Here is a 27,788-nt window from a genome sequence, read left to right as displayed (position 1 = left end):
AGTGGAGAGAATGGCAGGTTCCAAACCAGACCATGATGAATGTTGTAAGGACACACTTACAATGGTACCCCCATAAATAAAGGACATGATGGCAGGACGTAAATTCACTGCTGGGGCTTCATCATCAGGAAGAAGGAGACATGCCATGTCCAGGAGAGATCACCAAACATTGTGATATACAGAGGGTTCTGCTCCTCCAGGGTCCTTCTGAAGTCCACAGTCATTTCCTTTGTCTTGTTGACATTCGGCAGCAGGTGGTGGGCCGTGCACCACCGCACTCCCCCAGCCGCTCTCTCACCTCCTGTCTGTATGTTGACTCATCTATACCACGTATGAGCCGGTCATGATGGTGTTGTCTGCATACTTTATAATGGGCTTTGATGTGGTTTTGGTGGAGCAGTCAGATAGCAGCAGTGTGAAGAGCAGGGGACCTCATCTCATCTCGTCTTCTTGTCATGTGAGTTATGAGTTATACAACAAGATTAAACATGTATAAATACAAATAATGCATTAAAGTATAATGCAATATTAAACATCTGTGAGTAAAGGTTCGAATTTGCAGTTAAAGAGTCCAATCACAGCTCACTGACGCTCATCCGAGCAGCTGGCAGCAAAGAGCAGTCAAGTCGGCAGACACAATAGTATTCTGTCTCTCCATTGCAGTCCCCCGATCCACCAGAGGGCAGCCACAACACAGGGTGCCCATAAACGGGACTTGTTGTGGGGCCCCTGCTTGACAAGTCAAATGAAAGTTCCATTATACAGAGTGGCGCAAGGAAATGGGAAATTTTGGAACTAGGTGTTGGCAACCCTGGCACGTCGGCAGTTGTTTGGGACCAATGTGATGTGGTTTAGAACCCCTTGCCATTAGTTTTAATGGAGCAGTGGAGTAGTGTGCAACGAGGGTTCACTGTGAAAGCCTTTTATAAGAATGGTGATAGTGCTGCGCAAAGGGAATTTCAGTATCATTACCAGTTACAACGTCATGATCGTGTCCAGCGTGAGTGTGTAATTTCGAAGAAACGGGTTCAGCCTTAAAAAAAAGAAGTCCCCAGGTGGAGCCACTTCACATACTGCCTGACAATCGATGGCAGCTATTCAACGATTGTTTGGAAGGCACGTCATTTCTCGCAACAGTGACACTCCATGGCCTCCAAGATAATAATAATAATAATAATAATACATTTTATTTATTTGTAGGCGCCTTTCTAAACACTCAAGGACACCGAACAATAGATAAAACACAGATTATAAACAAAACTAAAATACAAAAATTTAAATCAGACAGAGCAATTGTAATCAAAGAGAAAAAGCAGTCTGAAACAAATGAGTTTTAAGTTTAGATTTGAAAAGTGAAAATGATTCAGTATTTCTAAGCTCAGATGGTAGTATAGATAGATAGATAGATAGATAGATAGATAGATAGATAGATAGATAGATAGATAGATAGATAGATAGATAGATAGATAGATAGATAGATAGATAGATAGATAGACTAGTAGGGTGGATCTACTGATGCTCTGTGTAAGAGAGGACAGAGCTGACTATACTTCCTTAGAAGACTGGCGTCCTTCAACATATGCAATAAGATGCTGCAGATGTTCTATCAGACGGTTGTGGTGAGCGCCCTCTTCTACGCGGTGGTGTGCTGGGCAGGCAGCATTAAGAAGAAGGACGCCTCACACCTGGACAAACTGGTGAGGAAGGCAGGCTCTATTGTAGGCACAGAGCTGGACAGTTTGACATCTGTGGCAGAGCGATGGGCGCTGAGCAGACTCCTGTTCAGACGGTCCTGTTCAGGGCCAGTACATATTAAGGGTCCTCTAGTCACATTTGACGATCACGCTTTTGAAGCCACTGTCTACTGAATGGACTGTTGGGCTACGAGGATCAATTAAGATGACCACAGTTGGAAGGCCACCAGCCGATGAGTGGAGTGTTTGCCTCCAGTGTTCACACTCAATGACCATAGCTGGGAGGACACGATCTAACGAATGGGCTGTTGGGCTCCGACTCCAATAATCACACTGGATGACCAAAACTGTCCAGCTCTAATTTGGATGGTGGACAGTGAACCCTTGAAATGTACTGTTCACAACAGATGACCGTGGCTGGGAGACCATTTCCTGTTAATTGTATTGTCCACTCTATTCACAGTGGATGATCATGGCTTGGAGGTCACTATTCAATGCTGATGGGCTCCAAGATTCACATTAGATGGTCACAGCTTGAAGGCCTTTGTCTGCTGTCAAGTATTTGACTTCAATTTTCACACTAGATGACTAATACTGTCCAGTTGTTATTCGGTCAATAGACATAGCACTTCCAAAGTTCATAATAATTGACCACAGCTGAGAGGTTTTGGTCTAAAAGTGTTCAGAATTACTCCTTCAGTCACAATAGATGACCATGGCTGAGAGGCTGCTGTCTGATGAAGGTATTGAATGGATCTTCAATTCACATAGGATGACCATGCCATTGAGGTCACAGTGTTCATGTTAGCTGATCTGACGTTGGAAGACCACCATCTGCTGATTGACGCCAAGGAAGGAAAGCCACCATCTGAGTGTTTGACTCCAATATTCATACTAGATGACCAAAACTTCCCAATTGTTTTTTGATAGTGGACAGAGCACCTCCAGAGTTCATACTAGGTGACCATGGCTGGGGGGCCACTGACAGATCACCGGATTGAATGTGTCCTCTCTTTACTTCAGATGGTCACACCTTTCAGGTCTCTCAATATCCAATGAATGCATTGTTGGGCTCCAAGGCTCACATTAGATGATCACAGCCAGAAGGCCACCATCTGCTAAGTGGAGTGTTGGGCTCCAGTGTTCAAACTTGATGACCAAAGCTATCCAATTGTTATATGGTCAGTGGACAGAGTACCTCAAGAGGTAACAATAGATGGCCATGTGTGGGAGGCCACTGTCAGAGGAGTCCTCTCTTCATATTAGACGACAATGGCTTTGAGGTCACTATTTCAGTGAATCGGCTGTTATGCTCCAGGGTTTACACTAGATGACCACAGCTGGAAGACCACTCATTGCTGAGTGGAGCGTTTGAGTCCAACGTTCACACTTGATGACCAAAACAATCCAGTTGTTATTTAGTCAGTGGACAGAATTCCTCCAGGGTTCACACTAGGTGACCACAGCTTTGAGGTCACCATCCAGTGAATTAACTGTTTAACTCCAGGGTTCACACTAGGTAACCACAGCTGGAACCCTGCTGGCTATCTGGCTGATGGTCCATGTAATCTTTCCAATGTTCGTGTTAGATGATCACAACTAGAAGGACACCATCTGCTAAGTGCAGTGCTTGACTTCGATATTAGATGGCCATAACTGTCCAGTTGTTATTTTGTCAGTGGACAGAGTACCTCCAGGGTTCACGTTAGATGACCTTGGCTTTGAGGTCACTATCCACTGAATGAACTGTTAGGTTCAGAGGTTCACATTAGATGACCACAGCTGGAAGGCCACCGTCTGACAAGTAAAATGTATGACTCAGATGGTCACAATAGATGACCATGGATAGGCGACTGCTGTTTGATGAGTATATTGAATGGCTCCTCTTTTCATATTAGTTGAGCATGGCTTTGAGGTCACTGTCCAGTGACTGGACTGTTGGACTCCAGTCCACATGACATGAAGAAACATAACCAACCAACAGGTGACAGCATTAGAAAAGACATTTAACCCCACCAGGGGTATATCTGCAGCCCACAGCCTCCACACTGGAGCTCTAAGTACGTGGAGTTGACTAAATGAACTGTCGGCGTTATTTAAGTATGATAGGCCTCCCATAGCCGTGATCTTAACCACAGCTATGAGGCCACTGTCTGACGAGTGTCATGGGTGTGTTGTTCACTCCTGATGACTACAGCTGGAACACCGGTGGCTGGCTGAAGGTTCATGTACTTCCAGTGTTTGTGTTAGATGATCACAGATAGAAGGCCACCATCTGCTGAGTGGAGTGTTTGATTAAAATTTTAGATGGTCATAACTGTCCAGTTGTTATTTGGTTAGTGGACAGAGTACCTCCAGGGTCCACGATAGATGGCCTTATCTGGATGGCTGCAGACTGATGAGTGTATTGAATGACCCCTCTGCTCACATTAGATGATCCTGGCTTTGAGGTCACTAGTCCAGTGAATCAGCTGTTTTGCTCCAGGATTCACACTAGATGACCACAGCTGGGAGGCCACTGCCTAATGAGTGCAGAACTCACATTGGATGATACCGCTGGCTGGCTGGCAGACGGTGTACTTCCAGTCACCATGTTAGATGACCACAGATGTGAGGCCACCATCTCCTGAGTTGACTATGGACCTCCAAGTCACAGTGGTGGCCACTCATACACCTACAGCGTATGCCCGAGCATGTACACCAACATCCTACACCTACAGTGACCTTTTTGTGGTTCTTCTAGCCCATCAGGTCATCAGCCCCATCTCAAGCTGCCCCTGACTACAGGAAAGTCTGCAGAGCGCAGCGGGCTCCGGATGAACCATGATGACAAACAGGAAGATGAGGCAGAGGTGCTGAGCGGTTAACCTCTTGTTCAAAGGCCTAAAATAGAAATGAGCGCACACTGAGATGCCCCCGTTAACACCTGGCAGACTAGCAGGCGCCCATCTTGCGCCACTCAACTAAAATACGCAAGGGGCCCAATGGAAAGAAGCCCCTCAAAGCAACGTCAAAAACGAGTGTCCATGTGGCTTTGGATTTGTGGTTAAACTGATGAGCCTCCACTCTGACAGCTACAATAGCCACACAGATGACATATAGCGCCTTGACTTGAAGTTCACTTTTTAAGCCTAACAAAGCAGTGGGTGGGCTGGAACTCTCAAGCAGTTTGTCTCTGGAAATTTGTCTTTAAATCACACCTTTCTCAATGAGCCCTTTACCTAAAAAGCTGAATTTTATATAGCGCCTTTGAATCTCCAAATCCACTTAAGACCCTCAATATGAGGGAAACGCTACTGCTGAGGATAAGAGAGAGTGGGAAAATAAGACGGACCCTCAAAGCAATGCACTTTTACTGTATATACAGTACCACCTTTAACAGCTGTGTGATTTTTATATAGTGCCTTGAAGTCTTTTTTTATCACGAGCAGTGGCAGTGAATTACAAAAGTTAGCAGTAGAGGAATTTGGGGGCAAACATCTCATTTATTTCTTATCGGTGGTTAAGTCAGTTTAAATAAAACATCTTTCACAGTGAATACTCTCACAGAGTGGGATGAAACAGTATATTATTTATTATATTATTATCAGGTTATATAGCGCCTTGATGTGTGGAGTACAAGTCACAGGAGGGTCTGCTCAAGCTTTATAACACACCGGTGAGACCTCATCTGGAGTCCTGGGTGCAGTTTTGAGCTGCAGGTTATAAAAAAGGACATAGCAGCACAAGAGAAGGTCCAGAGAAGAGCAACTCGGCTGATTGAGGGCTACAGGGGATGAGTTATGAGGAAAAATGAAAAGAGCTGAGGCGATGAAGAGGAGACCTGACTGAAGTGTTTAAAATGATGAAGGGAATCAGTCCAGTGGAATGAGAAGGTGACTTTAAAATGAGTTCATCAAGAACACGAGAACACAGTTGGAAACTTGTGAAGGGGAAATTTCACACAAACATTAGGAAGTTTTTCTTTACACAAAGAACCACAGACACGTGAAATAAGTGACCAAGTAGTGTGGTGGACACGAGGACTTTAGGGACTTTCAAAACTCGACTTGATGTTTTTGTTTGGAGCTTTGTTGGGCTGAATGGCCTGTTCTCATCTAGATTGTTCTAATGTTCTAATTATAAAGCGCCTTCATCATTAGGTGACATCTGGAATATGTGCCAGGTGCTCATACTTCAGTTAGATGCCCACAATAAAATCACCTGGGCAGGGACAATGTGAACAAAGTAGATGAAGTGTCACATCGCCTTGAGTAGTTGGGGGTGTAAAATAGCAGTGGGGGTCACCACATCGGGTCTTGTTCAGAAAGCAGAGGCGTAGCTAGGGTTTTCAGCACCCGGGGACAACTGAAGATTTCGCACCCCCTCCTGTTTGCCAAAATGCAATGGGGAAGGGAAATTTGGTGCTCCCTGGATGCTGCGCCCGGGGACAGATGTCTCCCCTTGCCCCCCCCCTAGCTACACCACTGCCAGAAAGCGGACTCCACTTGGTGCTTATCCTAATGTTTTACTCCCCCCTGTCCCCCTTTTTTGTCGACTGTCCTGCCCTCACCTTTTATCCTAACCTTAACCCCACTGGAACTGGGCCCTGAGGCTAAAATAATGTATTACCTAGGGCCCTGATGTTAAGGATACCCCTAGTCTGCTTTTGGCGTCAAGACCCATCACATCTAACTGTTTCATTCATTTGAGGTCACCATAGGCTGGCGGACTGATCAGGGAATTAAATAAAGGAAAAGAGCTGGCTGACTGCAACCAAATCCAAAGGTTCAGAGACCTTACAACAGGGGTCTCCAACTCCACTGCTGGGATGCAGGTTTTCATTATAACCGTTTTCCTAATCAGTGTCCAGTTTCCACTGCTAATTAACTCTTTTTGCTTTCATTTTCATAGCCCTGTGTTTAAGGATTCAGTCCTCTGAATTGATTCGTTTCTTCATTAAATGGCAACCAAACGGAAATGAGACGTGAAACGAGCCGACTAAACTGGAGCTTCAAACTCCAACCAATCTCTTAATGAGAAGCTCATTCTTGCTGTTAATTAAAGCCGTTATTGAATATCAGGACTTGTTGCTGCTCTTATTCGGCCACAGCAGCCTGTTGATCTTCTGTTTGTTTCTAAGACCACCGTCAAGATGTTTTGGTGACCTGACCTGACCACCTTGACCGAGACCTTCACCTTTCTTTATTTTCAGGTTTAGCTGGTCATGTGGAGGCTTTTGTGTCTCATTATTGTTTGGCTGCTCATTAAGGAAAAAGAAACAACTAAGTGAAGGGTCTCCAACTCCTGTCCTGGAGGGCCGCAATGGCTGCAGATTTTCATTCTAACCATCATCTGAATCAGTGAGCCGTTTTGGCTGCTGATTAACTTGCTTGGCCTTTGTTGTAATTGACGTGACTCAGACCCCTTAGTTCTGGGGTGTCGAACTCCTGTCCTGGAGGGCTGCAGTGGCTGCAGGTTTTCATTCTAACCATCTTCTTAATTAGTAACCACTTTTTGCTGCTAATTAACTTCTTTTGCCTTCATTTTAATTAATTTGACTCTGCCCCCTTACTTGTTTCTTCCTGTGTGATTTTGGGCTATACAAAAATAAACTGTATTGTATTGTATTGTATTGTTTCTCTTTCCTTAATTAGCAGCCAAACAATAATGAGACACAAAATGAGCCACCATGTGACCAGCTCACCTGTGCCCACCACACCCATCCATCCCTTATCCAACCTGCTATATCCTAACTACAGGGTCACAGGGGTCTGCAGGAGTCAATCCCAGCCAACACAGGGTGCAAGGCTGCCCACCACACAATACAGTATCTGAAAATAAAGAAAGGTGAATGTCTCAGTAAGGCTGATCTCTCAGGTCACCAAAACATCTTGATGGTGGTCTTAGAAAAAACAAAAATCAACAGTTTTGGAAATGTCTGCTGTGGCAGAATGAGAGCAGCAACAAGTCATGGAATTAAATAACGGCTTTAATTAACAGCAAGAACTGGCTTCTCATTAAGAGTTTGGTTGGAGTGAAACTGGCTGGAGTTTGAAGCCCCAACTTAGCTGCTCATCTGTCGGCTCGTTTAACGTCTCCTTTCTGGGATGCCATTTAATGAAGAAATGAATCAATTCAGAGTACTGAATCCTCCTGAATCTGCTGCGGACCACCAGGCCTGGAGTTCGACACCCCAGAACTAAGGTGTCTGAGTCACGTCAATTACAACGAAGGCCAAGCAAGTTAATCAGCAGCCAAAACGGCTCACTAATTGAGAAGATGGTGAGAATGAAAAGCTGCAGCCACTGCGGCCCACCAGGACCGGAGTTGGAGACCCCTGCTTTAGAACATGGGGACCCCCTAGTGGAGACAGAAGTAGTTGCCCTGACAAAGCACAGATGGGTAGAACCTGCTGATCTCGGCCAACCTACCCCCTCTTGTGGTTCATTCTGAGAAGACGACAGGGTGCCCTGATGCTTTGGCAGGATGGGAGTTCCAACGACGAAGCTGCTGGACTGCATACCCCAAAGATGAGGGTTCAATGCCCATCTCTGACTCACTGGGTGACCCTGAGTGACTCCCATTATTCATCTTTTTTTAAACCCACGTCCATAATTGGAGGTTTGGATGGCAGAAAGGCAGCATATAAAATGACGTTTGGTCAGTGTGGATGTTGTGGTCCCCTCCTATATGGCGTCTGCCCGCACAAATAACGTGAAGAGACTTGTTTAGTGTCGGGAAGCCTCCAGAATGGACGAAGCACATACAGGGAACTTGGCCTGACGCCACCGGCGCCCTGCGGTGTTTGTGCAGTTGGCGTGTGCTGAGGCGTGTGATGCCGGCTCTCACTCCTGTCACGCGCCCGTGTGACTGTCTGCTGACTGCAATCACACACAGAGGGAAAATCTCACTGCTGGGTTAGGAGACAAGACGAGTTCAAAGGGAGCAGCAGCCATCACTCTATGCAGCACTATAAAACACGAACCTGAAATATTGGAACTGCTGGGTTACAGCGAGCTCTGTATAGGGGGCGCCATAAGAGACGCACAACACATCATCACTATCCAGTGCAGTGACAAGTGAAGTAACTCAACCCCACCAGCAGGGGGCAGTGTGAAGTCAAGTACTATAACCTCACCAGCAGGTGGCAACATGATGTGCAGAAACACAACCAACCAACCAACAGGTGACAACATCAGAAAAGACAGCTAAACCCACCAGGAGGATCTCTGCTCTGTCACACTGGACCACCAGGTATGTGGAGTTAACTTAATGGACTGTCGGCGTCATTTGAACATGACGAGCCTGAGCCTCCCATAGCCGTAATCTTAACCACAGTGTAACCGAGTGGAGCTCTGGACTCTATTGGAGTCAACTTCACCTACTTGGAGCTCCAGGGTGGAGGTTCCAGGCTTTGAGGGCACTTGGAAACAATGCAAAATAAACCCAACAGCAGGGGGCAGTATGACATAAGATAACATAACCCTACCATCAGAGGGCAGGATGGGACTGCTAATCAGATTGTCCCTTAGTGGACAGTGTAGACACCTAACTGTCACTCCCTGGGATTCTGGGAATCCTGGAGACACTTGGAGGTGTAAAGAGTGACCTCCGATGCATCGTCCTCTGTACTCGCTGAGAAGATCTTTAATGAGCCACTCGATCTGAGGCTTCAATTAAGAACTGTGAAGCAACACCACCCAGCCAGCAGGGGGCAGAACAAAATAAAGTAAAGTAAACTCGCCAGCAGGGGGCAGCATGAAAAAAAGGTACCACAACCCCACCAGCAGGGGGCAGTATAAAAGAATGTACCACAACCCCACCAGCAGGGGGCAGCGTGAAAAAAAGGTACCACAACCCCACCAGCAGGGGGCAGTATAAAAGAATGTACCACAACCCCACCAGCAGGGGGCAGCATAAAAGAATGTACCACAACCCCACCAGCAGGGGGCAGTATAAAAGAATGTACCACAACCCCACCAGCAGGGGGCAGTAAAACAAATAAATAAATAAATCCCTCAAAATAATAAATAGGTCTGCCAATAAGGGACAGCATAAAAGAATGTACCACAACCCCACCAGCAGGGGGCAGCATGAAAAAAGGTACCACAACTCCACCAGCAGGGGGCAGTGTGAAGTACAATAAATCCACCAGCAGGGAGCAGTAAAATAAATAAATAAATACATACATACATAAATCCCACAAAATAATAAATAGGTCTACCAGTAAGGGACAGCATAAAATAATGTAACAGATCCCCACCCACCAGCAGGGGGGTGTTTGAACCCAGTAATCTAAATCAATCAATTAAAATGATAAATAAGTCCATCAGTAAGGGGCAGTATAAAAGAATGTAACATAACTCCACCAGAACCTGGCAGAATGAAAAGAAGAAATGTAACTCAACCAGCAGGAGGCAGCATGAAGTAAAATAAAATAAGCACACTAGCAAGGGGCAGCTTGCCATAAGATAACATAACCAAACCACCAGAGGGCAGCATGGCACATGTTAATCAGCTCGTACCATAAAGAACATTGCAGGCACCTAACCGTCACTTTCAGGGAAGTGACACGTCCTCCTGCCTGACACCATTTCTGGGAGACCCTTAAAGGTGTACAGAGTGGCCCCTGATGCACTGTCACCTGTAATTGGTAACTTAATAAGTTAACAAGTTGTGCCAGAAAATCTGAGGCTTCAATTAGGAATTCAGTGTAAGGTATGAGGATAGCAGAGAGGACACTAAGAAATAAACTAAAATGAACCCATTAGCAGGGGGCAGCATAAAAAGAAGATACATAACCTCACCAGTAGGTGGCAGCACAGAATGAAGTAACTCAACCTCACCAGGATCAGGCAGGATGAAGCCAAGCAGCATGACCTCGGAAGCAGGTGGCAGCAGGATCTGATGTAGCATAAGCAACCAAATGGTGCAAGTTTGAGAATCCCACCATTACTGAGGACTGTGTCAAGTAAAATAAAATATACCCAACAGAACAGAGCAGCATAAAGTATGGGACTGTTAAACAGATGAAAATAAACCAACTACCGTGGGGCAGTATGAAATCCAATAGCAGAACCTCACCAGGTGGTGGCAGCCTTACGAGACGCGACGCGACCTAACCAGCCAACAGGTTGCAATACGGAATGAAAACGTACAGCCTCGTTAGAACTAAGGGCAGATTCAAATAATGTAAAATAAACCCAGCAGCAGGGGGCAGTGTGATATAAGGTGACATAACCCTACCAGCCTGGACAACATAAATATAAGCTACATAACCTCACCAGCAGGTGGCAGCATGAAATGAAGCAACTCAAGCCTGTCAGTATCAGACAGCATGAAGTCATTTTGCACAACCTCACCAGCAGGTGGCAGCAGGATTTGATGTAACATAAGCAACCAAAAGGTGTAAGTTTGAGGGAAAAAAAGGCTTTAATTAAGAATTCAGTGTACAGTATGAGGACAGCAGGGAGGACACTAAGAAATAAACTAAAATGAACCCACCAGCAGGGGGCAGCATAAAAAGAAGAGACATAAACTGACCAGTAGGTGGCAGCACAGAATGAAGTAACTCAACCCCACCAGGATCGGGCAGGATGAAGCCAAGTAGCATAACCTCAGCAGCAGGTGGCAGTATGAAATAAGGTGACATAACCCTACCAGCAGGGGACAGCATAAAGATTAGATACATAACCTCACCAGTAGGTGGCAGCATAATAATTCATTACATTTATATAGCGCTTTTCTCAGTACTCAAAGCGCTATCCACACAGGGAGGAACCGGGAAGCGAACCCACAATCTTCCACAGTCTCCTTACTGCAAAGCAGCAGCACTACCACTGCACCACCTGTGAGGACATGAAAAGAAGTAACAGTCCCACCAGCAGGGAGGGCAGTATGAAATAATATGAAGTAAAAGCACCCACAGAGGGCAGCATAACATAAGGTATCACAGCCCCATTATCATGTGGCAGAATGAAATAAAGAAAAGCTGAACCCCATCAGGCAGCAGGGGTCACTGTGAAATAAGGTAACATAACCCCACCCAACATGTGTCAGAACTGAATGAGCTAACACAATGAGGCAGTGTAAGGTCAATCAAAACTAGCTGGTCAGTTAATGGCAGCATGATGTGATGTAACATAACCCTACCAGCAGGTGGCAGTATGAAAGGCAGTAACGTAATCCCACCATTGCAGTGGGTGGTGGAGAAGTGGGGTAAATGAAATAAATAAAAAACACACTAGCAGGGGGTAAGTATGATATAAGATGAGATAACCCCACCAGCGGGAGGCACTATGAAATAAGTTGTAATGAATAAGAAGAAAATAAAAAAGAATATAATTGATAACACATGAGAAATAAGATGAAATAATTTAACATAACTCCACCAACAGGTGGCAGGATGGAATGAAATAAAACAAGCCCAGTTGAGTGGGGCAGTATGAAGTGAAGTAACACAATCCTACCAGTAGGTGGAAGCATGATTTGAATTAAGACTGACAACCAGCAGGTGGCAGTATGGACAGTAGAAGCATAACCCCACAAGCTGGGAGGAAAGTGTGAAATAATATAAATAAAAGCACCAGCAGAGGGCAGCATAATATAAGGTAACACAACTCCAGCCAGCATCATAGGGCAGTAAGATAGATAGATAGATAGATAGATAGATAGATAGATAGATAGATAGATAGATAGATAGATAGATAGATAGATAAGAGGTGAAGAAACGTAACCCCACCAGCAGGGGGCAGCACGAAATCAAATCAAATCACCCCACCTAGAGGTGGCAGGATGGAGTCAAGTCGCACAGTCCCATGAACAGGGTTAATGCACACCCCCTAAGTCTACTTCAGTAAGTTTGAAGTGAAGAAATCAGGCGACGCAAACAAAGCTAAAAATCAAAAGGCATCGAGTTGGGGGCGCCGGGCACAGTCGCTTAAAAAAGGAAAATTAATGCACAGTTGTGAAAATAAGAGGTTGGTTTAGCCAGCGTTAAGGTGCCAAGTTTGTGGTTTGGCACATCTGTGGCATCTTCACACTTCCTACAAATACTGAGTGGCACTGTCATGGACAGCAGTCAGTCCCCCCTGTCACCACTAGGTGGGCCGCTCGAGTCTGACTGTCTTTTAGGGTGGCGCTGCTGCTTGCTGCTGCCCCCTTCTGGCTCCCCCGCTGCCAGTGAACTCCACAGCTCACGTTCAGAGCATTCGGAGGGGGTGGGGGGAGGGGAGGGGGCAGAGCTGACAGACCTGCTTCTGGTGGGCCACAAACACCCACAGTCCCACAGACCCTAACCCTCCCAGTCTGGCAAAACACCTCACCTCAGATGGAAATTCTGCCCGCCTATCACAATGGAGGACTCACTCAAACTCTTCTTATTTTTGTTCCTTTGTTTGAGTTTCCGCCTCGGCTCTTTACACCGTTTGTCAGGTGTTATCTCGGCTTTGGCAGCCCACGGTGACAGTGACTTTTGCGGCTGGCGGTGTCTGATGCCTGTGGGTGACAGCAGGTCGCTACATTTAGGTCATGAGTCACCTCGCTGCCCCCGCCTGGTCTGCCAGAACGAGCTCACCGGGGTATGGGATCACAGTGCCAGCTGATGCCACTTATTCTTATTTCTGTGAAGCTGAGAAAACCACAAAGCAGAGATGGAAGAAAACCAAGCGATGACACTTATACTTGTCAGCTGAAAGTTCAATCCAAAGAGACTTACAAATGGCAAGTGCAGAGCACGACAGCCTCCATCTGTCTGCACTGTGTAGTCTGAGGTGGTCCGGATTGATCTACCAACTTCATGGTGCACTGGGGGAACCACCAGGGGGAGATGCTGCTTTAACGTTTTATGCTATGGCACCTTTTCAGTAGCGGGCACCTTCCTAAGCTGTTTAGAGGTGTTGTGCCGCTGCTCCCATCCCTCTCAAACCCACCAACGTTCTTCTCTGGCCTGAGCCCACTCTAGCAGCAAAGCCTTGTGTTTTATGAGCCAGATGTGCCCACCAGGGGGCGTACCAGCCTGTATTAGAAAGCACTGCATGTTACTTAATGTTCATTGCATATTGTATTAGAGGCACCACAAGTAAACACATCTTTATGGTATATAGCGCCTTTCACCATCCACACAGCTCTCACCTGCACACCGTCTGTGGTGTAGTCGCTTCAGTATTTTTATGACTTGCATTTCAGAGACCAAGCATCACTTGCAAATACATTTTTAAAGTATATAGCGCCTTTCACCGGGGACATTATTCAACCCTGCATTGCATTTGTAGTCCAACAATCCCATAATGAGCAGGTAAACTGACTTGTAATTAATAGGCCATGTGGGGGGGGGGGGGTTGGGGGGCACATTTCCTACATTATAGGCACTACAATTAAATCTATATGGTATATAGTGCCTTTCAAAGTGGACAACATTCAACCCTGTATACTATTTGTAGTCCAATATTCCCATAATGAGCAGGCAAAGTGACTTGTAGTTAAGAGGCTGTGGAGGGGTGGGAGGTAGGGGGGTTAGGGGGGCACATTTCCTGCATTATAGGTACTACAAGTACATCTTTATGGTATATAGCGTCTTTCACTGTCAACACTATCCTATTGTCTGCACACTATTTGTGGTACGGTTGCTTTAATATTCTTATAATATTAAGCACAGTCAGTGGGGTGGGCAGGGGGGCAACACATTTCCTGTATTATTGGTGCAAAAACTTAATAAAGCTCTATGGTATATAGCGCCTTTCACTGTCATGCATATCTTTTGCGGTCCAGTAATCCCATAATGAGCCAATGACATGCTGTATAATTGAGATGCCAATGGGGTGTCACATTTCTTGTATTATAAGCACCACAAACAAACATCTTTATGATTTATAACGCCTTTCACCATGCACACTAGTCTACCCTGCTTACCATTTGTAGTCTAAAATTCCCATAATGTAGAGATGAAGTGATTTGTGATTTAGAGGCCAATGGGTGGTGGCCCGTTTCCTGTATTACAGCATATTGCGCCTTTCACTGTCAACACTGTTCTACCCTGAATGCCATTTTTGGTCCAAAATTCTTGCAATGAGCAGTTGAAGAGATTTGTAATTCAGAGGCCAAGCACAGCCAATGGGGACGCCACATTTCCTGTATTAGAGGCACTGCAAAAAAATAGATCTTCATGATATAGCGCCTTTCACCATAAAATGAATTATCATTATTATTATTATTATTATTATTATTAAAACACTAGTCATTTAGCCCGTTACAATAACGGGCGCTAGAACAGTAGTGCATAAACATTAGTAGGAACAGTCTATATTAAATGGCAAGGGACTTTGACCTCATTCTGTTTGTTGGTCGTATTTTTCTTTCTTTCAGCCTTTCTTTTGTTGATGTTTACTTGCTGAGCTGACCGTTCTTCATGGGCTGCCGCCGTGTATTGTGTGTCTTTAATTTTCTGTGACAGTAATACTGTCTTGTACGGCTCTATTCAATAAGGGCGCGCACAAAAAGGTGAGCTTCAAAAGGGCGACCTCAACTGAGCGCGGCGAATAAAGGCGTTCGTAGATAATTTAGTTCAAATCGCTCTGGAATATGTGAAGAGCAACAAAGGTGCAGATCTTTATTTACGCGCGCCTTTATTCGCTGCGACCAATTGAGGTCGCCCTTTTGAGGCTCGCCTTTTTGTGTGCGCCCTTATTGAAGGATACCGTCTTGTATGTCCGCTGGCTTGTACGTCAGTAATATACCTTTAATTTTCTCTGGCGGTAATACAGGCGTGCGCGTCGGTAATATGCCTTTAATCTCCTCTGACAGTAATACTGGCTTGTATGTGGCTGTAATATGTGTCACTGTATTGTGTACCTTTAATTTCCTCTCGCAGTAATACTGGTTTGTATTTCCGTAAAACGCCTCTAACTTTCTCTGACAGTAATATCGCACATCGCACCGTGCCCCGCGCATGCGCACTTCACCAGAAGACACACCCACACGGACGCCTGGACGCACACAGGGATTTTATTAAAGAGGATTATTCTAACCTGCTTACCATTTGTAGTGTGGATGTTTCAATATTCGTATGATTTATAATTTACAGATCCAGCACAAGCAATAAGGGGGCCGTATTTCTTGTAGCAGCTTAATAACTGTTTTTGGTATATAGCGCCTTTTCACTGTGAACACTACTCTAGCATGTATTCCTTTTTGTGGTTCAGTATTCCCATAATGAGTATTTGATGTGATTTTGTAAATCGGAGGTCAAAGGGAGTTGGGGGGCACACTTCCTGTATTAGAGGTAACACAAGTAAGTAACTCTTTATGGTTTATAGCGCCTTTCACTGTCAACACCATTCTGACCTGCATGTCATTTGTGGTCCAGTATTCTTAAAATGAGCAGCCAAGCATAGCCAATGGGGACGCCACATTTCCTGTATTTTAGGCAGAACAAGTAAATACATCTTTATGGTATATAGCGCCTTTCACCGTTTGCTTATCATTCATGGTACGGATGTTTCAATATTCACATGATTTATAAGTCACAAACCCGGCACAGACAAAAAGGAGGCCATATTTCTTGTAGCACAGACACCACAACTTAATAAATCTTTTTGGTATATAGCACCTTTCACTGTGAACACTGTTCTAACACGCATGCCATTTGTGGTCCAATATTCCACTATAATTTAGTGGACAATTGGGGGGGGCACCACAAGTAAATAGATCTTTATGATATATAGCGCCTTTCACCAATCACACTGTTCTGATCTGCTTACCAGTTCTAGTGAGTTGTTTTAAATATCTTATGACTTATAATTTAGAAATCAAGGACAACCAATGGGGGGGGGGGGCACATTTTTTATATGACAAGCACCGCAAGCAAATACCTCCATCCATCCATCCATTTTCCAACCCACTGAATCCGAACACAGGGGGTCTGCTGGAGCCAATCCAAGCCAACACAGGGCACAAGGCAGGAAACAATCCCGGGCAGGGTGCCAACCCACCGCAGGACACACACACACACACCAAGCACACACCAGGGCCAATTTAGAATCACCAATCCACCTAACCTGCATGTCTTTGGACTGTGGGAGGAAACCCACGCAGACACGGGGAGAACATGCAAACTCCACGCAGGGAGGACCCGGGAAGCAAACCCAGGTCCCCAGGTCTCCCAACTGCGAGGCAGCAGCGCTACCCACTGCGCCACCGTGCCGCCCCAGCAAATACCTTTTATGGTATATAGCGCCTTTCACTGTCAATACCATTCTAACACGCATGCCATTTGTGGTCCCCGTATTCCTATAATGAGCAGATGAAGTGATTTGTAATTTACAGCACAATGGGGGGGGGGGGGCACATTTTCTGTATTATAGGCTCCACATGTAAATAAATCTTTAGGGTATATAGCGCCTTTCACCATAAAACAGTATTCTAACTTGCTTACTATTTGTGGTATGGCTTTTTAAATATTTTTATGACATGTAATTTAGAGACCGGTAGGGGCACCACAGCGTAATAAATCTTTAGAGTATATAGCGCCTTTCACTGTCAACACTATTCTAACATGCATGTCATTTGTGGTCCCCATATTCCTATAATGAGCAGATGAAGTGACTTGTCATTTACAGGACAATGGGGGGAGGGGGGCATTTTCTGTATTACAGGATCCACAAGTAAATGAATCTTTAGGGTATATAGCGCCTTTCACACAGTCTACAGTGCGAGCACTTGCAGGTGAAGAAGTCTTCTCAGGGTCACACACACACATAACGGGCCACTTTATAAAGCGCCTTTCCTTCATGGGCACCACCCCAGGGCGTTTCTTTCATTGACGCAGTGCTGAATGATTGCTGCCATACTTCTGCTCTGGCATATTCGGTGACTTGCTTCGGTCAAACAGGAAATCATGTTCTTCAATAGAACTTATATTTCCTTAATTAATCAGTAGGTGGCAGCACTTTTTCACTGGTGTGACCCTGAACTTCCCTTTAATGCAGGAATGTGCTTGAAAGGCACTGATGAGTGACAGTTACATAAGAAATTATTTTTTATTTCTCTCGACTGTATCATCTCGTGAGACCACCTCTCCTCGGTGTCTTCACATGTAGGGTACTGATCAGTTTTTTCCATGTGCTTACAAGGTCAGGGTAACCCTCTTGGATCTCCCTGGCTAACCAGTCTAATCAGTAGAACGTGTAACGCTCAGCTTTTGCCAGCAGGTGGCAGCAGCCCCTAACATTCAAGCCTGTCTAAAGACTGCAGAGGACCAGCAGCCTGTATGTATGGGCTGACCATTGTGTTTTACTTCTATTTTTTAATTGGTCAGCCTTTATATAGCGCCTTTCAGCAGGCAACAACATCCCAAAGCTCTGCACACTTGAAGCCGAGGTGTTTCCATATTTCTAGATTATCAGAGCTGGCCAGGGTAGACAGAAGCAGAAACCTTGTACTGTATTTTAAAGACCAACATTAGCCACCAGAGGGCAGCATTGCCTATATAATCAGTGCTTTGCCTTGGTGAGTCTTCCTAATGAAATGTCGATGCTGTAAGCACAAGGGGGGCTCCACTGCAGCCGGCAGACCTGCGGCTGTGATGTGGACTCAACTGCAGGAGTCAGTATGCCCAAGCCGACCTGCTCACCCTGCACAATGTGTGAACAATAAATAATCATTTTTTAAATAAAATCAATAATACTACTAATTATTATTATTATAATGATCATTATTATTTATTATTATTATCGTCCAGCCCACTCGCTTCTTAAGCTCTCAGAACTCCAATAAGACTCGGCCATTGCACTTCATTGCTAACTATAGCAAAAATATAAAAAAGTTGATACAGTGCGCCCCCCGGTGGCGACATGTTGCAGTACACCTGTTAATTAATTTGATCTGGTGCCTCTCCTTGATGAATGATCGTATTTTCTGTCTCATTGTGTGACCCTGAGAACTCTCCCTGCCTTTCAGTAAAGTTTACAAAGGAAAGATAAAGTATTTTTTTCTTTTTTCATTTCTGCATTGGTGTGCGATCCTTTTGCCACCCCCAGGTGTTTTTCATGGGCACGCCACCAAACACTTGTTGTGCCGAATGAAGTGACTCACACGGGGTACTCAGTCTGATCAACAGAACTTGTAATGTGCCACTTTAGCCAGCAGGTGGCAGCACTCCCTAAATTACAAGCCTGTCCGGAGAGAGCTGTGAGCCGGCAGTCTGCATGTAGCGGCCTGGCTGTGGTGTTTTTCATTAGTCCGTCTTTATATAGCGCCTTCCCTTTGTGAGACCCCCCCCCCCCCCGCACACACACCCCCCCCCCAGGTGTTTTCACAAGTACAGGGCTGAACTTTTGCTTCCATACTTCTGCAGAGTCAGTTCTGCCCAATCAAGCAATTTACTTCTCCAATGGAACTTCTGCCATATTGGTTAAGCCAGTAGGTGGCGACACTTTCTCACTTACTTGCCTCAATGTGTGACCCTGAGGATTCCACTTTAATGGCCATTTCAGCATCACACCCATGACGTTGCTGTTGATTGTCATTTACTGGAGAAAAAGCGCAATTGAGTTTTTTTTTTTTCATTTGACTGCACTGTGTGATCCTGAGTGACCTCCACAGTCCTGGTGTGGATCAGCACTTTCCTTACATTGACAAGGTCAGCCCTGGCAAATATAGCGACTTTCTTCACTCACACAGGGTCATCAGTTTGATCAAAAAACAAAACTTCAAATTCTTTAGCCAGTAGGTGGCAGCACTCCCTAACGTACAAGCCTGTCTAGGGACTGCTGTGTGTGCCAGCAAGCCTGTAAGTGCGCCCTCTGGTGGCATTAAAAGGAAGCGTACCTGTTAATTGACTTTTATCATTGTGTGACCCTGAGAAATGCACTGTCTGTGTAAATATGAGAACATAGAAAATGAGAGGAGACCATTCAGTCCATCAGGGTGGTTTGGTCAGCCAGAGCTCATTGTAGCACCTTTTGAGTGACATTTAGAAAGGCGCTATATACAATATGATTTTCATTCTTCATTTCTCTTCACCCACAGGTGTTTTCATAGGCACACTACCATGCAACTAATTGCTCCTTCTGCCAGTTAAGCCCTGCCAAATGAAGCGACGCAGGGTCATCAGTCGGATCAAAAAAACTCGAAACACAACGCTTTAGCCAGTAGGTGGCAGCAGTCTCTCAATCACAAGCCTGTCCAGAGGGTGCTGCGTGTCAGCCGCCCTTGTGTTCTGGACTGGCCGTTGTGTTTTTAATGGCTTTCTGCTTATTCAGCTTTTAATTTATATAGCACCTTTCAGCTTTGGAGTTGTAACACATTGCTTCAGCCAGTAGGTGGCGACACCTCACTCACTCACTCACTCACTTACTTGTTCTGTTCTGTTACGCTCTGCTCTGGTGTACGTAATGAGCAGACCTTTTAGCTTGTCTTCATTGTCCTAAGTCATCAATCTTTACTTTATATAGCGCCTTTTCAGTCTGTGCTACCTAGAGAAATGCCCCAAGTTTAGATTCCAGGCCTTCAAAAGCTGCTGCCACACCTTATAAACCTCCTGGGCTTCGGATTGCAAACAGAATGAACACTGCCCCCTTGTGGGCACTCGTATTCCTCACAATGACATCTTCACTTGGAAATGAAGGAGGAGTATGAAGTGTGCCACCTAGTGTCTCCTACGAGAATCATTCATGTTCAGCATTCCTTTAAAGCTGCAGTCAAGTTAGACGCTGGCTCTCCATGACCCTGACGAAGTCTACAAGATGGATGGATGGTTTAACATGGAGCCCCTCTGGGACTTTACCCCTACCTGGTACCCCCTGAGCTGCTTTTCTAAGCACAGGAGGAGCAGATTCCTCATCCAGGTTTTTAGAGAGGACCTTTCCAATTTATAAAAGGTCTCATTTCTCCATCTCTGCCTTTTCTGTAAAAATCAGCCATGTGGCAGAACAATGGCGCCTGTTGTTTGGCAATGTGGGTCACCACACGGGATTTGGTCCTGTGACTTGCGCCTGAGATGCAAAATCCTGAGCCTCACATGCTTTGCCAACCCTTGATGGTCGTCTTTGCTGTGCGCTCACCATCTAATCTGCCACCAGAAACATACAGCAAGCAGTGGCGCCTGCAATGAAATCCCACCGCTGCCACCTCCACCCAATTAAGAAAGCAAAAAGTGCAATCAAATGTTTAGCACGTCATACACGTGATTGACCAATCAGTTCATCTTTGACAGCGCTATACATGAATTACCTACTTATCAGTCTATTTTATAGCACCTTTCATATCCATTATGTAGTGACTTCCATATCTACCTATTTATCTAGCTATTCTATAGAGCCACTCATCTACCTGTTTATTAATGATATACTGCCTTTGACATCTATATAGCGCCTTTCCTATATATCATGTAGTGCCTTTCACATTTATCTATCTGTTCCATAATACTTTTCACATTTATCATACAGTGAATTTCACATCTACCTATTTATCTATTATATAGTGCCTTTCATATCTGTTTATTATATACTGTAGTGCCTTTCACATCTACCTTTATATATATCATATAGCGCCTTTCATATCTTAATCTATTCTATAGCACCTTTCACATCTATTATATAGTGCCTTTCATATCTGTTTATTATATAGCGCCTTTCACATCTACCTTTTTATCTATCATATAGCACCTTTCATATCTTTATCTATTCTATAGAACCTTTCAAATCATTATATAGTGCCTTTCATATCTGTTTATTATATACTGTAGTGCCTTTCACATCTACCTTTATATATATCATATAGCGCCTTTCATATCTTAATCTATTCTATAGCACCTTTCACATCTATTATATAGTGCCTTTCATATCTGTTTATTATATAGCGCCTTTCACATCTACCTTTTTATCTATCATATAGCACCTTTCATATCTTTATCTATTCTATAGAACCTTTCAAATCATTATATAGTGCCTTTCATATCTGTTTATTATATACTGTAGTGCCTTTCACATCTACCTTTTATCTATCAAATAGCACCTTTCATATCTTTATCTATTCTATTCTATAGAACCTTTCAAATCATTATATAGTGCCTTTCATATCTGTTTATTATATACTGTAGATGCCTTTCACATCTACCTTTATATATATATCATATAGTGCCTTTCATATCTTAATCTATTCTATAGCACCTTTCACATCTATTATATAGTGCCTTTCACATCTACCTTTTATATATCATATAGCGCCTTTCATATCTTCATCTATTCTATAGCACCATTCACATCTATTATATAGTGCCTTTCATATCTGTTTATTATATAGCGCCTTTCACATCTACCTTTTTATCTATCATATAGCACCTTTCATATCTTTATCCATTCTATAGAACCTTTCAAATCATTATATAGTGCCTTTCATATCTGTTTATTATATACTGTAGTGCCTTTCACATCTACCTTTTATCTATCAAATAGCACCTTTCATATCTTTATCTATTCTATAGAACCTTTCAAATCATTATATAGTGCCTTTCATATCTGTTTATTATATACTGTAGATGCCTTTCACATCTACCTTTATATATATCATATAGCGCCTTTCATATCTTAATCTATTCTATAGAACCTTTCAAATCATTATATAGTGCCTTTCATATCTGTTTATTATATACTGTAGATGCCTTTCACATCTACCTTTATATATATCATATAGTGCCTTTCATATCTTAATCTATTCTATAGCACCTTTCACATCTGATATAGTGCCTTTCATATCTGTTTATTATATAGTGCCTTTCACATCTACCTTTTATATATCATATAGCGCCTTTCATATCTTAATCTATTCTATAGAACCTTTCAAATCGTTATATAGTGCCTTTCATATCTGTTTATTATATACTGTAGTGCCTTTCACATCTACCTTTTTATCTATCATATAGCGCCTTTCATATCTTCATCTATTCTATAGCACCATTCACGTCTATTATATAGTGCCTTTCATATCTGTTTATTATATAGCGCCTTTCACATCTACCTTTATATATATCATATAGCGCCTTTCATATCTTTATCTATTCTATAGAACCTTTCAAATCATTATATAGTGCCTTTCATATCTGTTTATTATATACTGTAGTGCCTTTCACATCTACCTTTTATCTATCAAATAGCACCTTTCATATCTTTATCTATTCTATAGAACCTTTCAAATCATTATATAGTGCCTTTCATATCTGTTTATTATATACTGTAGATGCCTTTCACATCTACCTTTATATATATCATATAGTGCCTTTCATATCTTAATCTATTCTATAGCACCTTTCACATCTGATATAGTGCCTTTCATATCTATTTATTATATAGTGCCTTTCACATCTACCTTTATGTATATCATATAGCGCCTTTCATATCTTAATCTATTCTATAGAACCTTTCAAATCATTATATAGTGCCTTTCATATCTGTTTATTATATACTGTAGTGCCTTTCACATCTACCTTTTTATCTATCAAATAGCACCTTTCATATCGTCATCTATTCTATAGCACCATTCACATCTATCATATAGTGCCTTTCATTCCTGTTTATTATATAGCGCCTTTCACATCTATCACTTTCATTTCAGTGCCTGACCCCTCCCAAGTTTTCGCCTTTTCCTGTCTGCGCCCCCCAGTGGGCCGACTTTGCCTCTGTTGCCGGCCGTTGAACAGTCCAATGGACAGTCTGGGGCTGGAGTTGGCAAAGGCTGCTCCCCGACAGAGCTGAACGAGGCTCAGAGACCCACGTGTGCCAACTCAAGGGTGCCCATCAGCTAAGCTCTGACGTGAATGAAGGGCTGACGTCTTATGGCGTTGGTTATCTCGTGCTTTACCTTTGTAACTCATCGACAGCCCTCTGCAGACGTCTCTTTTCGTTTTTTCTGTTAGTTGTCAAAAAAGCCAAATTCAGCAGACCATGAAAACGTCCAAGGCGGCGGGTGAGTGGGCCGTTCCACAACAGACTCAAGGCGCTATATGATGACCCGGCTGTGAAGATCTGCTGGAGCTCAGAGGTGTCCGACTGACCGATCTGCCCACCACGTGAGCTCGGGGGGGCCGACTGATGTCCTCTTCTGATGACTGACACTTTCTGCCCCTCAGTTTGCTAAATGAATTGTGGACAGACACACTCGAATAAAGGTTTATATAAAAACTTGGAATAAAATTTATTGGAGCTCACAGTCATTGCTGGACTTGCACAGTTGCATCGTGTTACTAGAACATACCGGATGAACGCCGTTGCACGTATTTACAAAGTCATCTAGAAAACAGCACAGCGAGATCACTTGGCTGGACAAGGCCCCTCCACGTGTTCGCATCAATACCCCCCCCCCCCCCATTCTAACAAACAGAATATATTTTCAGCCTCTACTAAAAAGCAAAATATATATATATATATATACATATATATATTCATATATGATAAAATAAAATGTGCCCCATTTATTTTGTAGGCAGCTCCCTTTAAAACACCATTTTAACATTCTCTGATGCCACTTTTTCATAAAATATATAAAGTGCATTATGGGATAGTACAATGTTTAAAAAAAGACAATTTCTACATCATTTTTTTTTTACGTTTGATAAAAATAATTCTCAGAAAAAAAAAAAAAGAGAAGTTCTGCTTTACAGATTCACAAGTGCATGAGTTAAGCGAGCCCAATCTAGCAGCGGGCACAACGCAAAGTCCTTTATATGAAAAACATACAAAAACAAAGAGCCATCCCCCCCGAGGCAGGCTGCCCGCACAGACAACAAGCTGATGTGCCATCTCTGTAGGACAATGAGAGGGAGGCGTGGAGCGAGGGACCTCCTGTGGGCACCGAGCAGGGCAGCAGCGTGAAACTGAAGAAGCCGACATGGCGTCACCTTGAGGGAGGTGAGCGGGGAGCCGAGTGATCAGCGGACTGCACGCAGGACACCCTGAATGGTTTATAAGGTCATCTAAGATTTTCCACTGACCTGAACGTCACGCAGATCCATCACTTTACGGCTCGTGAGGCTCGGACTGGTCTGAAGCTCCAGTCCTTGTGTCCCTTCTTCTACAGCTGCTCTTTACTCAGTTCTCTTCTAATTGGCCATACCACATTTAATTTCCCACCCACTACACACAGCCCCTCCCATTTGTATGCCCCACCCACCACACACAGACACCTCTCCCATTTCTATGCCCCACCCATTAGGAACAAAATCACTGTCATTGGTTTGCTCCTCCCACTTTCAGCAGAAGCTCCTCTCACCTCTTTGCCCCTCCCACAGCATACAAAGCTCAATTTCATTTGTATGCTCTGTCCACTGTTAATATAAGCCCTTCCCACTGTGAGCACAAGCCCCACCCACTTATAATACCTCACTCAGGATGGGTAAAAGTCACTCTCATCTGTTTGTGCCAATAAGCTCCTCCAACTTATTTGACCCAACCAGTAGAGACAAAAGTCAATCCCATTTGTAGGTTCTGTTCACTGTTAGTATAATCCCCCATAATGTTTATGCTCCACCCACCATGGGCTGACACCACTCCCACTTTCATGGCACACCCAGGGTGGACAAAATCCCTCCCATTTGTATGCTCCACCCAATACCAGCAGACACTTCTCCAATTTATATTCTCAAACCAGTCAATCCCATTTGTATGCTCTGTCTACTCCTACAGTATTTCCTTTGCATGATCAGACACTCCTCCCATTTCTGTGCCACACCCATAATGGCAAAAAGTCCCTCTCATTTTGATTGTTCCACCCACACCAGGAAGAAACTCCTCCCACTTCTATGTCCCACCCACAAAAAACAAAAGTAAATCCCACTTCTTTGCTCCACCCATTATAGACAAAGGTCTATGCCATTAGTATTCTCTTTCCACTGCCAGTATAAGCCCCTCCTATTTGTATGCACCACCCACCATTAGCAGTACCTCCTTTTCTAATACCCACCCACCACAAGCAGATGCCACTCTCACTTCCATGCCCCACTTACATTTTTGTGCTCCACCCACTACAGGTTGATGATCCCTCCCACTTCTTTGTCCCACCCACAATAAACAAACGTCAGGCTTATTTCTATGCTCCACCCATTATAGACAAAAGTCAATCCCATTTGTTAAGCTTTGTCCACTATTGGTATAAGCCCCTCCCATTTGTATGCACCACCCACCATGAGCAGAACCTCCTTTTCTCATAGCAGACACAACTCCCACAGCCTTGCTCCACCTATGGAGGACAAAAGTCCCCCTCATTTGTTTGCTCCAACCACTACATGCAGAAGCTTCTCCCATTTCTATGCTCTACCCATTATAGACAAAAGTCAATCCCATTTGTATGCTTTGTCTAATGCCAATATACAGTAAATTCTGATTTGCATGCTCCGCCCACAATGAGCAGCCACCCTAGTCCTATATCCCTCCCCCTTCTCTGCCTTCCCTAGATTTATTGCTTCTCATTTTACTCGAATCCATGGATTTTTACTCCGATGCCATGCTAGGAATTTCGCATTCTTTTAACTTCATTATCTTGTCCTGCATTTTTTTTTTTTTTGCATTTGGGCTTTGTCTGTAAAATACCCTGAGCTTCTGCTTACTATGAACAGTCCCACCTCACTGTTACATCTGTTTAATTCATTTTAGGGTTTCAGGGGGACGGAGCCAATTCTAGCAGCACTGGGCACATGGTAGGAAACAGCCCTGGCCAGGGCACCAGTCAGTCACAGGGCACATTCGCACCCCTAGTGGGCTGATTTGGAATCACCAATCAATTTAACTGTCTTTGTGGAAACCCCCCCCACCACCACCACCTAACCCAGCCACACACACACACAGTCAAACTATACTGTCAATGTCAGCGCAGGATTTGACCCCAGGCTGCTGGATAGAGGAAGTAACAGCGCCACCCGCTATGCCACAAAATCACACAAAGACCGGCTTGTCCGTCCATCCATCCATTTTCTAAAACTACATTTGCATTACAGGCTTGCATGGAACCTGAGCTTATCCAAGAGTACAGTCGTGGCCAAACATTTTGAGAATGACCCAAGTGTTGGTTTTCACAAAGTCTGCTGCTTCAGCGTTTTTAGATCTTTCTGTCAGATGTTTCTCTGGTGTACTGAAGTAGAATTATAAGCATTTCAGAAGTTTCAAAGGCTTTTATTGACAATGACATGAAGTTTATGCACAGAGTCAATATTTGCAGTGTTGGCCCTTCTTTCTTTTTCAAGACCTCTGCAATTCGCCCTGGCAGGCTGGCAATCAACTTCTGGGCCAAATCCTGACTGATGGCAGCTGCCCATTCTTGCATAACAACGCACAACAATTTTTTTTGAAAAGTTTTGCTTCCTGAACAGTTTATGCCGATTGTGACCTACTGGGTATGCACAAATCTAGTTTTGGTTTCACTGCATCACGTAGGAACTCTGAGAAATAGACATTTATATGTTTACTGACAATAACGTATTCAGTCACGTTTATGTTTCACATAAGCTATTAAATTGAGCAGAATTCAAAGTGTTTTGCTCCTGATTTTCTTTTGTATTCAATGTCTGGTGCATCACGTTGCAGTGTCCAACAGTAGTCAGCAAGCATTGATGGATTCCAGTTGCCCTGGTATCGTCTCTCCATCGTAGCAATGTCCTGGTGAAGCCTTTAGCCGTGTTTGTCACTGACAGCACCGAGATTTGCGGGGAAGAAGTCCAAGTGTGAGTGGAGGAAATGAATCTTGAGTGCCATGTTGCACTTCATTGTCTTGTATGTTTTGAGAAGTTTGTCTACCAGCTGACTGTAGTTTGGGGCTCTGTAATTACCCAGAAAATTGTCAACGACATCTTTGAAGGCTTTCCAGGCCCAACTAACAGATCTTCAAACCGCTTGTCACTCATAACATCTCTGATCTGAGGGCCAACAAAAATGCCCTCTTTGATCTTGGCGTCAGTTATTCTTGGGAACATCTGTCTTAAATAACAAAAACCTTCGCCTTCCTCGTTCAGTGCTTTCGTGAAATTCTTCATGAGTCCCAGTTTTATGTGAAGAGGAGGCAAAAATATCTTTGCCCGGTCGACAAGCAATTCATGTGCCACATTTTTCTGTCCTGGCACTAACTTTTTACGGG

The 27,788-nt window shown here is 44.0% G+C and overlaps 1 protein-coding gene across 1 annotated transcript in view; it reads right to left on the bottom strand.

Annotated features, from left to right (window-relative positions):
• Positions 1-7,254: 7,254 nt before the first annotated feature.
• Positions 7,255-27,788, bottom strand: part of rnf150a (ring finger protein 150a) — a 176,113-nt gene continuing 155,579 nt past the window's right edge. The window contains exon 8 of the transcript XR_007935101.1: positions 7,255-7,316. The gene's annotated coding sequence lies outside the window, so the exon portion shown is untranslated. The remainder of the gene's footprint in view (positions 7,317-27,788) is intronic.

The sequence above is a fragment of the Erpetoichthys calabaricus genome, chromosome 5, assembly GCF_900747795.2.
Source record: "Erpetoichthys calabaricus chromosome 5, fErpCal1.3, whole genome shotgun sequence".
Classification (NCBI taxonomy): domain Eukaryota; kingdom Metazoa; phylum Chordata; class Cladistia; order Polypteriformes; family Polypteridae; genus Erpetoichthys; species Erpetoichthys calabaricus.
Note: the sequence above shows the minus strand (reverse complement) of the source record. Positions and strands in the feature narration are given on the sequence as shown.